Raw genomic sequence first — 17,481 nt, 5'->3', positions numbered from 1 at the left:
CCCAGGTGCAGACCCACACCACTCATCAAGCCATGCTGCAGTGGTGACCACATACAAAATAGAGGAAGACTGGCACAGATGTTAGCTCAGGGCTAACCTTCCTTAAGCAAAAAAGAAAAGAAAAAAAAAGAGGAAGATTGGCAACGGATGTTAGCTCAGAGCGAATCTTCCTCATCAGAAAAAAAAAAAAAAGTCTAGTTAACATCTATCACCAGACATCTCTCTAAGTTTTTTACCTTGTGATGAGAATTCTTGTACTGTCAGCAACTTTCAAACATACAATACAGTATTATTAACTACAGTCTCCATGCCGTACATTACATCCCCAAGACATTTTTTTTTTTTATAACTGGAAGTTTGTACCTTTTGTCAACTTTCACCCATTTTGCCCACTTCCATCTCCCAACTCTGGCAACCACCATTCTATTCTCTGTATCTATGAGTTCAGTTTTTCTTTTTTTTACATTCCACATAATAAGTGAGATCATATAGCATTTGTCTTCCTCTGACTTATTTCACTTAGCTTAATGCCCTCAAGGTCCATCCATGTTGTCACAAATGACAGGATTTCCTTTTTTATGGCTGCATAATATTCCATTGTGTGTGTGTGTGTGTGTATACACACACACACACACACACACACGTAAAACCACATTTTCTTTACCCACTCATTTGTTGCAGGACACTTAGTTGTTTCCATGTCTTGGCTATTGTGACTAATGTTGCAATGACGTGGGGGTGCAGATATGACTTTAAGATAGTGATTTCATTTCCTTCAGACATATACCCAGTGGGATTGCTAGGTCATATGGTACTTCTATTTTTAATTTCTTGAGGAACCTCCATACTGTTTTCCATAGTGGCTGTACCAATTTACATTCTCACCAACAGTGCACAAGGGTTCCCTTTTCTCTACATCCTCACCAATACTTGTTATCTCCTCTTTTTGATGATAGGCATTCTAACAGGTGTGAGGTAATATCTCATTGTGGTTTTGATTTGCATTTCTCTGATTAGCGATGTTAAGCACCTTTTCCTGTACCTGTTGGCCATCTGTACATCTTCTTTGGAAAAACATCTATTCAGTTCCTCTGCCCATTTTTTAATCAGATTTTTTTTCCTATTGAGTTGTATGAGTTCTTTATATATTTTGGATATTAATCCCTTATCAGATAAACGATTTGCAATATTTCCTCCCATTCAGTAGGTTGTCTTTTAATTTTGTTGATGGTTTCGCTTGCTGTGCGCTTTTTTTTTAGTTTGATGTAGTCCCACTTAATTTCACTTTTGTTGCCAAATCCAAAAAATCATCACAACATGGACACCAAGGAGATTACTGCCATGTTTTCTTCTTGGAGTTTTATGGTTTCAGGTCTTATGTTCAAGTTTTTAATCCATCTTGAGTTAAGTTTTATGTATGGTGTAAAAGAGGGGTCCAGTTTTCCCAACGCCATTTATTGAAGAGACTATCATTTCCCCATTGTATATTCTTGGCATCTTTATCATAAATTAACTGACTATATATGCATGAATTTATTTCTGGGCTCTCTATTCTGTTCCATTCATCTATGCGTCCGTTTTTATGACCATACCAGTTTTGATTACTATAGCTTTGTCATATCATTTGAAATCAGGAAGCATGATGACTCCAGTTTTGTTCTTTCTCAAAATTGCTTTGGCTATTTGGGGGTCTTTCCTGCTTCTACACAAATTTTAGGATTATTTGTTCTATCTCTGTGAAAAATGCCATTGGAATTTTGATAAGGATTGCACTAAATCTGTAGGCTGCTTTGGGTAGTATGAACATTTTAATGATATTAACTCTCCCAAAACATGAGCATGGAATATCTTTCCATTTATGTATGTCTTCAACTTCTTTCATCAACATCTTTTTCATTTGTTTTTTGGTGAGGAAGATTGGCAACATCTGTTGCCAATCATCCTCTTTTTGCTTGAGGAAGACTGTCCCTGAGCTTATACCTGTCCCAATCTTCCTCTACTTTTTTGTATATGGGATGCCGCCACAGCATGGCTTGATGAGCAGTGCATAGGTCCGCGCCCAGGATCTGAACCCACAAACACTGGGGCCGCCAAAGCAGAGTGCACAAACTTAACCACACCACCGGGCTGGCCCCATCAATGTCTCTCATCAATGTCTTACTGTTGTCAGTGCACAGATCTTTCACCTCCTTAGTTAAATTTATTCCTAGGTATTTTATTCTTTCTGATGCAATTGTAAACGGGATTATTTTCTTAATTTCTCTGACAGTTCATTATTAGTGTACAGAAATGCAACTGATTTTTGTATATTGATTTTATATCCTGTCACTTTACTGAATTCATTCATTAGTTCTAACAGTTCTTTGGTGGAGCATTTGGGTCTTCTATATACAATATCATGTCATCTGCAAATAGTGACAGTTTTACTTCTTCCTTTCCAATTTGGATGTCTTTTCTTTCTTTTTCTTGCCTAATTGCTCCAGCTAGGACTTCCAAAACTATGTTGAATAAAAGTGGCAAGGAAAAGCTTCCAGCTTTTCATTGTTCAGTATGTTAGCCGTTGGCTTATAATATATGGTCTTTATTCTGTTGAGGTACATTCTCTCTATACTGACTTTGTTGAGAGTTTTCATCACAAATGATGTTGAATTTTGTCAAATGCTTTTTTTAAAATTAATTTCACCCTCTTCTTTTTCTTTTTTCCCCCTCTTTTTTTGCTAAGGAAGATTCACCCTGAGCTAACATCTGTTGCCAGTCTTCCTCTCCTTTGCTTGAGGAAGATCTGCCCTGAGGTAACATCTGTGCCAATATTCCTCTATTTTGTATGTGGTTCGCCGCCAAAGCACAGCTGCCAATGAGTGGTGTGGGTTCATGCCCAGGAACCAAACCTGGGCTACCAAAGCAGAGCACACCAAACTTAACCACTAGGCCACAGGGCTGGCCCATCAAATGCTTTTTCTGCATCTACTGAGATGATATGATTTTTAGCCTTTATTTTGTTAATGTGGTATATCACATTGATTTGCAGATACTGAACCATCCTTGCATCCCTGGAATAAATCCCACTCAATTACAGTGGATGATTCTTTTTTTTTTTTTTTTTTTTTTTTTTTTTGTGAGGAGATCAGCCCTGAGCTAACATCTGCCAATCCTCCTCTTTTTTTGCTGAGGAAGACGGCCCTGGGCTAACATCGGTGCCTATCTTCCTCCACTTTATATGGGACGCCGCCACAGCATGGCTTACCAAGCAGTACTTCGGTGCGCGCCCGGGATCCGAACCAGCGAACCCCGGGCCGCCGCAGCGGAGCGCGCGCACTTAACCGCTTGCGCCACCGGGCCGGCCCCTACAGTGGATGATTCTTTTAACATATTGTTGAGCTCAGTTTGCTAATATTTTGCTGAGGATTTTCGCATTTATGTTCATCACGGATATTGGCCTGTTATTTTCTTTTCTTATAGTGTCCTTGTCTGGTTTTGGTATCAGGGTTATGCTGGCCTCATAAAATAAGTTTGGAAGTGTTCCCTCCTCTTCTATTTTTTGGAAGAGTTTGTGAAAGATTGGTATTAATTCTTTTTTAGATGTTTGGTAGAATTCACAGTGAAGCCATCTGGTCTTGGACATTCGTTTGTTGGGAGGATTTTGATTACTGATTCAATCTCTTTACTAGAAATGGGTCTGTTCAGATCTTTTATTTCTTCAAGATTTAGTCTTGGTAGGTTGAATGTTTCTAGGAATTTATCCATTTCTTCCAGGTTGTCCAATTTGTTGGCAAACAATTGTTCCTCGTAGTCTCTTATGATCCTTTGTTTTTCTGTGGTATTAGTTGCAATGTTTTCTCTTTCATTTTTGATTTTGAGTCCTCTCTCTTTTTTTCTTGGCAAGTCTAGCTAAAAGCTTGCCTATTTTGTTTATCTTTTTAAAAAAACAGTTCTTAGTTTCGTTGATCTTCTCTATTGTCTTTTTGGTCTCTATTTCATTTATTTCTGCTCTGATCTTTGTCATTTCCTTCCTTCTACTAATTTTGGGTTTAGTTTGTTCTTCTTTTTCTAGTTCCTTGAGGTGTAGAGTTAGGGTGTTTATTTTAGGTCTTTCTTGTTTCTTAACATAGGCATTTATCACCATGAACTTCCCTTTTAGAATTGCTTTTACTGCACCCCATAGGATTTGTATTTTGTACGTTAAATTTCCATTTTCATTTGTCTCTGGGTATTTCTTAACTTCTCTTCTGATTTCTTCTTTGACTCATCAGTTGTTCAGTAGCATGTTGTTTAATCTCCACGTATTTGTGAACTTTCCAGTTTTCTTCTTGTAATTGATTTCTAGTTTCATACCATTGTGGTTGGAAAAGATTCTAGATATGATTTCAATCTTCTTAAATTTATTAAGACTTGTTTTGTGGTCTAACATATGATCTATCCTGGAGAATGTTCCATGTGTACTTGAGAAGAATGTGCATTCTGCTGCTTTTGGATGGAATGTTCTGTATGTCTGTTAAGTCCATCTGGCCTAACGTGTCATTTAAGGTCAATGTTTCCTTATTGATTTTTCTGCCTGGATGACCTACGCACTGATGAAAGTGGGGTATTCAAGTCCCCTATTATTATATTGCTATCTATGTTTCTCTTAAGGTCTGTTAATATTTGCTTTATATATTTAAGTATGCCTAAAACTTGCCCCTTTCTTATCTCAGTTAGCAATACCACCCAATCACCCAAGACAGAAACTGAGAGTCATCTATTCACAATTCCTTCTCTCTCCTTCCATATTTAATCAATCTCCAAATTCTGGCACCATCTCCTGGATCCCTCTGATCTTCTCGTCTCTTGTCCCCTCTTGTCCACTCCAATCACTTCTGGGCAGAGAATTTAATTAATGGGGCAAGACCTCCAGAGCTCATTTTTGCCTCCAGCAGAGCAAGTGGCTATGTTCCCAATGGTAGCTGCTCTGTCAGCCTTCATCCCCGAATAACTAAAAGTCTCTAACCTATCCTTGATGGACATGTAGTGCAAATGAGAGATAAGCTGTTGTTTCAAGCTACTGAGATTTATGGTTTGTTTCTTACCCAGCATACCCTGATCAGTCCTGGTTTCAACATCTTCTGTACAGACTACTCTAACAGCTTCCTAACGAGTTTCTCTCCCTCTACTCTAAATTCCCCATAAGTATTTCTCCAAATTGCTATCAGAGTTGCCTTTGTAAATCAATCAATCCATTTCTCTGATTAAAATCTGCAGAGGTTCCTTGTTGCCTCAAAATACTCCAAATTCCATAATATAGCTCTTAGAGCCTACCATAAAATCAGGCTCTCCAGCCATTCAAAATACTGCTGCCCCTCCATACGTACCATATTCTTTAATACTCGTAGGTCTTTGCTTAGGCTATTCTATCTGCTTGACATCACTTCCCACCCTTACACCACCTCACCCTACCTTTGCCTGCCTAGCCATACAAGACCCCTAGTCAGCTATTCCCCACATTCTCTCAACAGCTATTCAAATTTGGCTCTCTTCTCAAGGCCCCTATTTTACCAACCCTCTTTACTCTAACACATCAGCCCCCTAACCCAAAAGGATAAGTCTCCTACACCACAAGGATTAAGGCATGCCCTCAAATTCCTTTGTTCAGATACCAAATACTTGTCCCCACCCCTTTTTTGACCTTTTCCTTTTTTCTTAATGAAGGAGATAATAATAATTCTATCTCTGCTCTAGATTTCATCTTCTCTACATGCTCAAGAACTTCACTCCATTATCACCACTCTCTATTGTCTTGCCCATTCCCCAAACACATAACTATGCTCAAGTCATTCATCTTAAAAAACTCTTCCTTGAACCCCACATTCCCTCACTACTGTCCTCTCTCTCCATCTCTTTGCAATGACCTTGAAAAACAGGGCTTATTTGCCTTTTCTTTACCACCTCCTATATATTCCTCAACCCAATGCAATTTGGCCTCTGCTCTTATCACTCCAGAGACCCTGCTCTCACTGATGTCACCAACGACTTGAATGCCAAATTCAATAAATTCCTTTCTGTCCTTATCATACTTGACTTTTCAACCACACTGGAATGATTGCCTTCCTCCTCCTTGAAACTCTCTCCTCTAACATCCTATCATACACACTTTATTGGTTTTCCATCTACCTTCCTGGACTCCTCAATTTTCTTCCAGGGCTCCACTGCCACCAGCCACACTTTTAACTGTCAGTGTTCTCCAAAGCTCTCTCCTCAGCCTTCAGCTCTTCAGTCTTGACATGATCCTTAGATGACCCAAACCCATCACTTCAACTACAACACATTTGTTGACTCCCAAATGTCTCCCAGCCCTGATTTCTCTCTCCAACTCCAGATTAATACATCTAACTTTCTATTAAGCATTTCCACATGGTTCCACAGGCACCTCAAACTCAACCAATCTGAAACTAAACACCTCACCTTTATTCTCAAACATGCAACTTCCTTTATTACCTAATTCTTAAATGATGTCACCATCTACCCTGGTATGGACCCCAGAAAACCAGGAGTCATCCAAGAGCTCATCCCTCTCACTAACCACTATACTTAAACATACACACACACACACACACACACACACACACACACACACATCTCCAAGTCTAACAAATCCTATCTCCTAAATATCTCTTGAATCTGTTCATCCTGGCGCACTTGTAGGACCACTTTAGACTCTACTTATTATCTGGATTATTTTGACTGCCCTTAAACTGGACTCCCTGATTCTAGTTTATTTTCTCTAGGGAGCTCTTTTGGCACAGGAGAGATCACGATCCTAGCAATTTTAACTTCAGTGTGAGCAGAAACTCGGAATGTACGGAGGGAAATATGGTAAGGTAAAGACAAAGAGGAACCCAGCCTTGTGGAAACTGGTTCAAAAGAGGCAGACAAAATGAGAGGCTTGGGATGCCCTGAAATGGTTCCAGAACATGATCCCTAACTCAGCGAGGGTTTTTGTTTTTGTTGTTCTGAGGTGGAGAGGCGTTCAGGGGAAGCAATGGTGTATCCGAAGGCAGCAAGGTGAGAGAACAGGGAGGGTGAAAGAAGAAGTCAGTCATCTGTAGCTGAAGCCTAACCCTGAAAGCAAATGGAAAACAGCAAAACATAAGGCAGATGAGGTAAAGCACTCAGATTAAAAAAAAAAAAAAGCCTACTCTTTGTACTGGGAACAAGAAGACATTAAAACATTTTAAGCTTGAGAAAATAACAGATTTTAGTTTTCTTTGGCTGAATGGTATAGGACTAAATGAAAGACTGGAAAGAGCAAGACTAAAGCAGGAAGGCCAGTTAAAGGCCATCTCAGTTATCCAGATGAGAGATGATGATCTCCTGAACTAAGGAAACTGCAATGCTGATGGAGAGAAATGGAAAGATTCAAGCAAGACTGAGGAGATAAGACTCTACATAACTTTATAATTACTGGATGTTAAAGAGTAAGAAGGACTCAAGTATGACATCCAGGTTTCCGGTTTACGCAACTAGGTGGTATCATTAACAGAAAACAGAACTCAGCAAGAACAAATTTCCAGGGAAAAATTATTTTTGCTTTGGTCATGTTGAATTTGAGGTGCTGCATGACAGTCAAATGGAAATGTTCAAGAGACCACTGAATAAATGAGCCTAGAGCTCAGGTGAGAGATCAGAACTGGAGACAGAGACTCATAAATTGTCAGCATATAGTAAAAGATGCTAAGTGAAGCCATGAGAGTAGATGAGACTGAGAGACTGTGTAGAGCAATGTTTTTCTAAACATCATCCAAGACAACTGACCAGAGACATCAGAAACATGAATGTTTGTTAAAACACAAATTCCTGGGCTCCATCCCAAGCCTACTAAATCAAAACCTCTGGGGATGAGACCCAGGAATGCACATTTCATTTATTCAATAAATGTGTACTGAGTAACTGTTTTAGGCACTAGGAATATAGCAGTTACAAAATAAATAAAGTCCCTATTCTCAGGGTTTAAATTCTAGATGTAAACCAGACTACAGACAAGAAAACAAACAAGATAATGTAAAATAGTGGTAAATGCTATGGAGATAATGAAACAGAGGAATGTATGATGAAGCACAAAGGGGAGGTTAACTATTTTGGACAAGGTGAAGGTCTGCGGAGAAATCATTTGAGCTGAGACTTCCATAATGAGAAGAGGTAAGTCAGCTAAAGATCTGAGACAACACCAATTCAAGCAGAAGGAACTACAAGAGCAAAGCCCCTGAGGCAGAAAAAAAGCCACTATGGCTAGAGCATAATAAGAACAGGGAAGTGTGGTACAAGGTAGGTCAGAGGGACTGACAGAGGCCAGATAATGAAGGCTTTTGTAAGCCACATTCCTAACAAATCCTCCAAGAGATGCTTATGCCATTAAGGTTTAAGAACCAGAGTTAAAGAGGGAGCATACAAAAGAAACCTTAAAGTAAACACCTATTTACAGCATGAGCAGGAGAAAAAGAGCCAGGAATTCAAGTAGAAAAGAAAGTAGTGTCACTGAAACATTTCAAGAAAGAAAAGGGTCAACAGTGACAAATGGTGCAGAAAAACTGAATAAGATAGGATGAAAAGGCGTCCATTCAACTTAACAAGGTCTACCATGTTCTTCTCAACGATTTTGATGGCCACTGGGAGTTGCCTCCACCAACAGCATTAGAAACACTAAGTGACCACTTGTGTACATTCACCTGCTACCCATCCATTACACATTGTTTCCTGGAAGTTATCAGCTGGTTATTATCAGCTGGTTACTATCCTAGATTTTCTTCTTCTCTTTTCCCACAGAATCACAAAGGAAGGGTAACGAGAAAGAATAATTTTTGAGTATACAGAAAATATATTTCAAATGTATCCATCATTAAATTTGGATTGTCACTGCCTTGATTACTTTCCTCCTAGTTCTGTTCTGAAGCTTTCACAGTCTGAATTACCCTTCTCCAAGGAACAAAGAATTACCTTACAACCACAATGCTGCTCACATGTCAAAACCATGCATAAATTCTTACAACTGACGTATGCAACAAAAACACCACCACAAAAAAATATGAAATGCATACCTGGAAAATCTAGTTTTTAATACACATGTTGACACCACTTTAAGGTCCAACGAGCTTCTAGGAAAGAGAAAAGTGCTTTGTAGGTATGAAATATGGTTTTGATCATTATTAATAATAAACACTGCAGCACAAATGTTGTTATTAACATGAAATATACCAAAAGCATTCACATAAGGAAGATAATAGACCAGCAGAGGAAATTAGTTAATAAAGTTAAAACAGTCTATCTCTATTCTGTACATAGACAAGAACTGAAGACTAATAGTGCAAGCAAAATTACCTCCAAAAGATCAAGATAGAAATTGACTAGCCTACAGACCAGCGTTTTCTCTTTCTTTTCCCACTACAGACTCACAATCAACAAATACCTACTAGAAATAAACTCAGTTCTTTTGAATCTTGCTGATTACCTCACTTACCTTTACACTTCTAGCTCTACAAGATAAGGACTTAAGATCTTTCGAGACCTTAGAGTAACTGTATGGGTGCAAAACTATAGTTTTTACTTGCTTGCAAAAGATTTTGAGGCTTTCAATGGAAAAAAAAAAAAGCTGTAAAACATGCTATTAATGCCCATAGAGAAATGGAAGAATCAGAATACTGGTCTAAGTTAGGGAAGAGACCTTACAGGAGCATTTAACAACTAGCTTCATTTTTTTTTTCCCCAAGAAAATACCAGAAAGGCCTGAAAATTGTTTCCCACAAAAAACTGAAGTCTTTGACAATTTAGAACAGTCACAATGTGACAAGTAAGCAAGCAATTAAACTGAGTAAAAAGATTTTTGATGTTTTTGTGGTTAACAAACTAAGGAGAAATAAAACAAAATAAGTCCTTTAAAAATACCAAAAGTGTTTTCACTATCGGGAGACATGACTGCCTGAAGCTTTTGCACCTTTTCTATTGTCTCTCATCTCTAGGCTGGGGTTCCCAATTTGGTCAGTTCTTTTTAAAAAGCACAAAAAAGCACTCTGGGAAACTTACTGTCAAAACCAGAAAGCTGAGGGCCGGCCCCGTGGCTTAGCGGTTAAGTGCGCGTGCTCTGCTACTGGCAGCCCAGGTTCAGATCCGGGTGCGCACCGACGCACCGCCTGTCCGGCCATGCTGAGGCCGCGTCCCACATACAGCAACTAGCAGGATGTGCAACTATCTACTGGGGCTTTGGGGGAAAAAAAGGAGGAGGATTGGCAACAGATGTTAGCTTAGAGTGGGTCTTCCTCAGCAAAAAGAGGAGGATTAGCACGGATGTTAGCTCAGGGGTGATCTTCCTCACACACACAAAAAAAACACTAGAAAGCTGAAACAGCTTTTCCAGTATAGGCTCACACAAGTGAACAACTCACAAGAGATCCTGCAGAAAAGCAAAAAGAACACCTGGATTTAGGAACCATCCCAGAATCTTTCCTTTCACACATCCCAAGTAAAAATGATGAAATCAGTGCAGATTATTGTAATTAGGGCCTTTCAACATCAATTTTTTTAACTGTTGGAGAAAACACAGATATATGTGAAGAAAATTTAAGGGAACTCAGGAGTCAAAACAGATCAAAGTTAAGAAATCTTTCCTATCTATATCTGTTTTTAGAAATAAACTAAAACTTAAGAAGGAATGGACAGAATAACTATTGGAGAGATGGAACAGATGCTACACTGCTAAACTGGCAACCATGGTAAGAACAAAAGTTAACCACTAAAAGACTATTAAGTGGAATGTTTTGTACACAGAGGATGAGAAGGATACAGATGGAGGAAAATACTGACGACACTGTGTATGAAGAAGGTCTCTAAAATCAGACTCACCAACTGTATTCATGCACGCATATTCAAGCCATGAGTCCAGTTATGTTTACTATTTCTAAGTTGGCAGCACATTCCACAGAGGGACACTCAGAGTCCCTTATCCAATCTTATAAGGAGGTATAGAAAAATCGTAAAAACACAACCCACACACAGTTTCACAAAACTCTGTCCTCTGCACTTCCTGGGACCATGTAACTAAAATGCAACACTTTATACCCCTTCCTCAAAATCTGCTTTTTTCCTGAAAGCTTTCCTTGAGTTCATAAAGACATCTGGCACAGGAATAAGCACTGCATCATTCAGAAACCATTACCTACACTGAAACATGGTCAGCACTCAGTATTTATCTAAAAGAGGTGAGAACACACAATACAGATGTTTAAGTATCCAGAAGGCCTGAGAAAGACTTCCTAGAAACTTTGTGAAAGGATTTAAAAGGGAACAACAGAAAACTGTTTTATCAACCTGCCTAAACTATGTCATAAATTATTCACAAAATGAGAACTACTAATATACTTCTGATGCTGTTACTTCTTTACGCTAATAATATCAGAACCAGATCTAGTCCAATAGATACAAGATCCCCAATTCTTCCACCCCCTACAAACCATTCTCTCATAAGCCTGGATGCTTTCAATATCCTGGCAAAGGTTTAAGCAAAAACCTTAGGCTTTGCCAGCAGCATTCCCACAAAGTGTTAAAAGCACTACCTCACCCCCTTCGCCTTCCTAAGCTGGAGAACAGTGGCCAGGACTGCCCCAAAGAGAAATCTCATCCATACTACTCTAGCCAGAAGGTCAGTGAAGGTAACAAATGCACCAATCAAGAAACGAGAAAGGAGAAAATAAATGAGGGATAATCCACAGAACTCAGGGGGCCTGCTCCTTTTATGCTCAGATTTAATACAGAATTTAGTTGCTAAAAATGCCCCCCAAAATGGATTTGTGAAAAAGAGGATCACATGTTCCCCAGAATCAAACACTCCGCCATTGTTAGAGAAAATTATTCTTACAGTTTTTGAGCTCAACTGTCTCCACATGAATGGGAAAAAAATTCTAACCCATACAGCCTGGACTATAAATATTAATATCTCCAGTCTACTGAAAAATTCAAAGTGGGACCAGCCTGCTCAGCTCTCTGGGCCCAAAAAGGTAAAGATGGTGATACATGTCTCATCAGGGATATGAACAAACCTCAAAGGAAGAGCCTGAAGCAGTAGGCAAAAACTCTAGCTACCTGAGATCTGATATAATCTTCCTCCAAGACCAGCAACACCAAAGATCCCCCACACACTCCATCCTCTCTGCCTTCAAAGTGCTTTCATTCAATGACTTGAAAGCACAAGACTTCTTCAAAAAAGAAATGTGGCAAGAACGGACAGAAAAAAAATATTTCAAGTTCTTCCAGTGAAGAACTCTTCCAATGAGTACTTTACAAAATCCTAGAGCAAATCCATTCCACACCTCCAAGGACAACCAATCATGATCAGAAATTCATGACAATGAGAGTTCAAGAATAAAACAACTGCTCTTTCCCTAGTCAGTCAATAAATTTGCTGAGCACTGACAGCACGTCAAGTCTATCCAACATGCTGAGGATACAGCAATGAACAAAACAAGGCTATCTGCCCGCATGAAGCTTACTTTCTAATGGAGGAGACTAAATACACAGCACATTATCGGTTGATAAGGGGTAAGTGGAAAATGAAAGCAAAAAAGTGGGATAGGGAATTACATAAATGTATGTCAGGGAGCGGCTTTGCAACTTAGATAGCCAAAGAAACCTTACTGACATTTGAGTAAAGACCTGAAGGAGGTGAGGGCCAAGGCTATGCAGCTTTATAGGGGAAAGGTGATCCAGAAAGATCCAAGGAACAAGTGCACAGCCCTGAGGCAGAAGTGTGCCTGGCATGCTCAAGGAACAGCCAGGAGACCAGTGAGTATGCTGGGGGAAAAAGGGTGCTACAGATTTAGGGCTTTAAAGGCAATTGTAAAGTCTTTGGTTTTTATTGTGAAAGAGAAAGGAAACTATCTCTTTTGACTCCTTTCCATTAAAAACTATCAGGCACCCTACTTTTATACACGTAAATTTTTTAAATTTTGCTTTAAATTTTGGAGGTCTATCGTATAGACCATATAGCAGACACCAAGACAGCTGGAACCGCAACTCTGAAATCTAAAGTTTTGCCAAGAGTTCCTCAGACCTTCAAGAAAGGTTCTGTTATCTCAACCCTGTGGAGAACAGCAAGAGGGGAAGAAAAATACAACCAAAAAGTGAACTGAATTACCCTAACCTACCACTTTTCACCACTTAAACCATTTTTGTCTTGCTGCCCCAGGCTCCACAAAGGGAAACAGAAAAGGAAATATTGGAGTAAGAAAACAGGGAAAAAATGAAAAAAGAAAAAAAAATGCATTAGGAAGAAAGAGGAGCCACAAACAACTAACTGAAGTGCCAATTTGACTCTCCAAAAATACAATAAAATGTTAAGAATTTGTGACATTTCTGAAGTGGAACCTGTCACCCCCCTCCTCCCCAGTCTCCACGTTGCCTACCAACATCAGACAGGACTCAGGCTTCTCAATTTTAGTTAAGTCTATTTGAAAAAAATATATACAAGGACATTCATCCAACTGGGATCTGAATTTAAATTTCCCACACCTCTCCACTGGGGCTGTTATTCGGTCACTTCTCATCATTACCCAAGAACAATTCACTTTGAGTGAATAAATATTCTGCGGAGTTACTAAGCTAATGGTCATAAATTTTGAAAAATGTGGGCTCTACAGGAAACCGAAATCGGGAAGAGTTTTCAGAGGTTCCAGAGTGAGTCACGAGCATAGTGTAGGCCCAACTTTGAAGCTCCAGAAACGTCTCCCTGTATGTTCCAACTCAATCTCTGTCCCCTAATGAACTCGGACACCGGCACGACGTGCAGCACGGCAACACCTCTCCCTCCCATTGCTGCAATGCTCGAAGAAAAGTGGAGACCCAAGAAACACATGGAGCTAGCCACCCGCGAGCACTCCCAGGGCGCTACAGTTCTCAGGTCCCCCCACACAGGCCACAGGTGGCGCCGCCCCCCGCCCTGCGCCCCGCGCCCCCTGCTGCTCGCCTGCGCTCCCCGCGCGCACTCGGGGCTCTCGGCCTCGGGCCGTCCTTCACGGGAGGCTCCGGCCCCGACCCACCGCCCCGGGGCCCGGGCAGCTGCAGCGCTGGGAACCCAGGCCGGGGGCCTCCGCCCGCCCGCCACGCCCCCTCCCCACGGGCCGCCCGCGCCGCCCGCCCCCTCGGCCGGGAGGCGGCCTCACCTCACGCGGGCCGCAGCGGGGACGGCGCCCGCGTCTCCGCCCGCCGCCCGGGCCCTCGGCCGCTAAGCTGCGGCTCGGCCCCGACGGCCGGCGGCGCCGCGCTTCAGGGGGCGGGCTCTTCTCGGCGGGGGGTTCCCCGGGGCCCGGGGCGGGGGAGCAGGGGGGACTGGGGCGGGGGAGGGGAAAGGGGCTTGGGAAGGAGGGGGAGAGGGGGAGAAAAGGGGGGAACCAAACCCGGAAAGGGAGAAAAGGGGGGAGGGGGAAAATCAGAAGGGGAAGAAAGGCCCGGAGTCCGCCCCCCGCTGCGGCCTGCGCGCTACGTCACCACGTCCGGCGTAGTCGTCAGCGCGCCCTGCGGTGCGCGCGTCCCTGCTTCCTGTGTGCTTCTCGCCGCGCCGGCGGACGCCCTCTACCTGCTCAGCCACCGAGCCGCCGACACGCGCGCTCTGCTCGCGACGCTCGCCCTTTCCTCCCCGATACACGCGCACGTGCAGGCAGAGGCTCGCTCCGTCCGCGTTACCTGTGTGTCGAGACACCAACCCAGATCCGCGGCGAACTTCAATCCACCTGAAACCTGTCAAGCCTGTCAGATTCACCCTAAATTTAAACATAATACTAAGAACTGCAAAGTAATTTAAATTTACAGAACACTTTCAAACTAGCCTTTCACTTAGGAGAGTAACTCCTGTGCCCAAAGAGCATATATACTATAAATATTCGTGGTATAAATGGACAAAGATCATGTGGTAGGTAAATGTACATTTTTTCCAGATGTAAAACTGTGGCTCTAAATAAAGCAGTTTTAAGTCCATCCTATTAAAGTCACTTCTTATCACTACCGCCCTCTAAGATATAGTTCTTTTTCTTGAGTCATCTTAAAGTTGCAACCTCCCCCATTCTGTCTGTTGTAGGCAGAATCAACTTAGTTACTGATTACGTGTATTTGGATCATTTTCTGACCAACTCCCTCAAAGAAGTGTTGTAATCTTACATTGATAGAATTCGACCATTAAATATTTACTATGTGATGAGAACTGCAGTAGGCAAAAAATAATAATAATAATAAACCATTATAGTACAATGTAAGTGCTATAACAGAGAAGTGTTGGATGTGCTATGGAAACACAAGAAGGAGCAATTAGTTCTTAGAGGTAAGGGAGATTGAGTAAACTACAGAGAAGCTACAGGTGAAATTTCAGCTAACCTTGGAGAATATAAGTAGGAATTTGTCAGAGAGGCAAGAATGGAGATTCCAGCAAAGTCTAGAGGTATAAAATTCTTCTTTCCTGCAAAGATCAGAAAGTTCCAGGTTTTCAATTTGGAGGCAGGGGGCAGTGATGGCCAGGAGGAAATAATAGCTAATATTATATTATGTGTGTATGTATGATATAGAGTATGTAGCATTCTACATCTATTATTTCAATTCCGTCCTCAAAACAGTAGGTACTATTATTATACCCATTTTATAGATAAGGAAACCCGAGGCACCAAAGTCCTAGATTTTGAACTGAGACAGTTTATCTTCAGAGCCTACTCTTAATCATTACACTATTGGAAATGTAACTGGAAAGGGCAGTTTACAAAGGACGGAGTAAAACAGTCAGGTCTTTCTGGGACAAATGCAGTAACTGAAGAACAAGTAAGGCAGAAAAATGAGGTATGCACCCCTCAGAGAAGCCCTCCTCTGCTTCTCCCCCTTTTGCTCACCTCTCGTTTCCTATTTGCCAGAGAGAAGGTGAGAGGCTGAATTCATCCTAGGATTTGAGGGGCTCTGGGAGCTATGTACTGTAGTCAAGACATGAAACAAATAGCAATATAACTACCTCCCCCAAATTCAAGATAAGGTTATCATCCAAGAATGAAATTAGGAACATTAAAATGTTAGAGATAAGATCAGTCCCTATAGGCTGGGGTGAGGAGAGTGGGGAGTGACTGCTAACGGGTACAGGGTTTCTTTTGGGGGTGATGAAAATGTTCTTAGGTTAGATAGTGGTGATGGTTGCACAACTCCATGAATGAGCTAAAACCACTGAAGCTGTACACTCTAAAGGGTGAATTTTATGTTATGTGAATTACATCTCAATAAAACTATTTTTTAAATAAATAAATAAATAAACGTATCCTAAAAACTAAATAATAAATCTACCTCTTTCATACCCCTTAAAGAAAAGAACAAAAAAGATCAGCCCCTATAGAAGAGAGCTGAGAAACCGTGCCACAAAAATCCAATCAAGATGACTTGAGTATAACTTCTGAGAAGCAGGCTGGCTTGTAACATTTTTTCATTCAATAAATATATTTTAAGCACTTTTATTATAGATCAGGCACTGTGTGCAATACTGGGGATATAATGGTAAGCAGCAGAGATGACTTCTAAGTGACTGCAATACAAATGGCGATTGGGGGCATGGCATCTAGGAAAGGAGAGTCCAGAAGGGCAAATATTGGCAGAATTTCTTCAGCACATCTAGAGGTGAGAGTATTCTGGCCCACAAACAAACCAATGTAGCAGGAATAATAATAAACTTTTATTAAGTACTTACTATGTGCCAGCCACCGTCAATGCTTTACAAAATTATTTAAATCTCAAAACTCTGAGATAATCATTATAGATCTATAATCCCATATTCACAATCCATAGGGTCAGACGTGTTTCAGAATTCAGAAAATTTCAAGTTTTAGAAAGGTAAAATGGTACATATACTGTATATTATTTAACATCGCCAGGGGTAGCATCCCATAAACTATTAATATTTCTGGAGTAAGAATGTATAGTCTCAGTACGATTTTTAAAAAGACTTTAAACAAACTCACTTCTCTTCAGGTCACGTATAGCCACCATATGAATCACGAAAAAAAATGTATGGATTACAGGGTTTTTTAGATTTTGGAATCATAGATAATCATTCTTCTCATTTCTCTGTGAAGAAACTGAAGCAAGAGAGGTCAAGTAACTTGCCCAGAGTCACACAGCTAGGAAAAGGAAGAGACAGATTTTTAACCAAGGCCACCTGGTTTAAAAACCTATGCTCCTAACTCCACCCACCACTCCTGCCAGGTAAATCCTACTGTGGAGACAGAGGCCCTTCCCTGGAGATCTATTACTAAGGACCTTCCGGGGAGAGAGCCAGGAATTCTGAGAAATCTCAAAATTTCTTTTCCTAAACAGAAGAAACCCCAAAGGTTGAACAACTATAGCTCTCAAGCCCCTTCCCCACCTTCAGACTTCCCTCTGAGGACACAGAACACCTGGCTAAGACACTTCCCCTCCTCTCCCTTAAACCTCAGACTGGATGGTTTTGAGCCC

At 41.0% G+C, this 17,481-nt stretch overlaps 1 protein-coding gene across 21 annotated transcripts in view; it reads right to left on the bottom strand.

The window, feature by feature from the left end:
- The window catches only part of R3HDM2 (R3H domain containing 2), a 137,788-nt gene extending 123,366 nt beyond the window's left edge, over positions 1 to 14,422 (bottom strand). For 9 of the 21 annotated variants that reach the window (XR_009222527.1, XR_009222526.1, XM_058557837.1 and 6 more), the window contains exon 1: positions 14,175 to 14,420. The gene's annotated coding sequence lies outside the window, so the exon portion shown is untranslated. Of the gene's footprint in view, positions 1 to 9,065; positions 9,123 to 10,047; positions 10,064 to 14,174 lie in introns of those variants that run through there. The other 12 variants (XM_058557834.1, XM_058557833.1, XM_058557841.1 and 9 more) reach the window with 8 other exon arrangements.
- Between the last annotated feature and the right edge of the window lie 3,059 nt (positions 14,423 to 17,481).

This window comes from Diceros bicornis, chromosome 17 (genome assembly GCF_020826845.1).
Source record: "Diceros bicornis minor isolate mBicDic1 chromosome 17, mDicBic1.mat.cur, whole genome shotgun sequence".
Taxonomy (NCBI): domain Eukaryota; kingdom Metazoa; phylum Chordata; class Mammalia; order Perissodactyla; family Rhinocerotidae; genus Diceros; species Diceros bicornis.
Note: the sequence above shows the minus strand (reverse complement) of the source record. Positions and strands in the feature narration are given on the sequence as shown.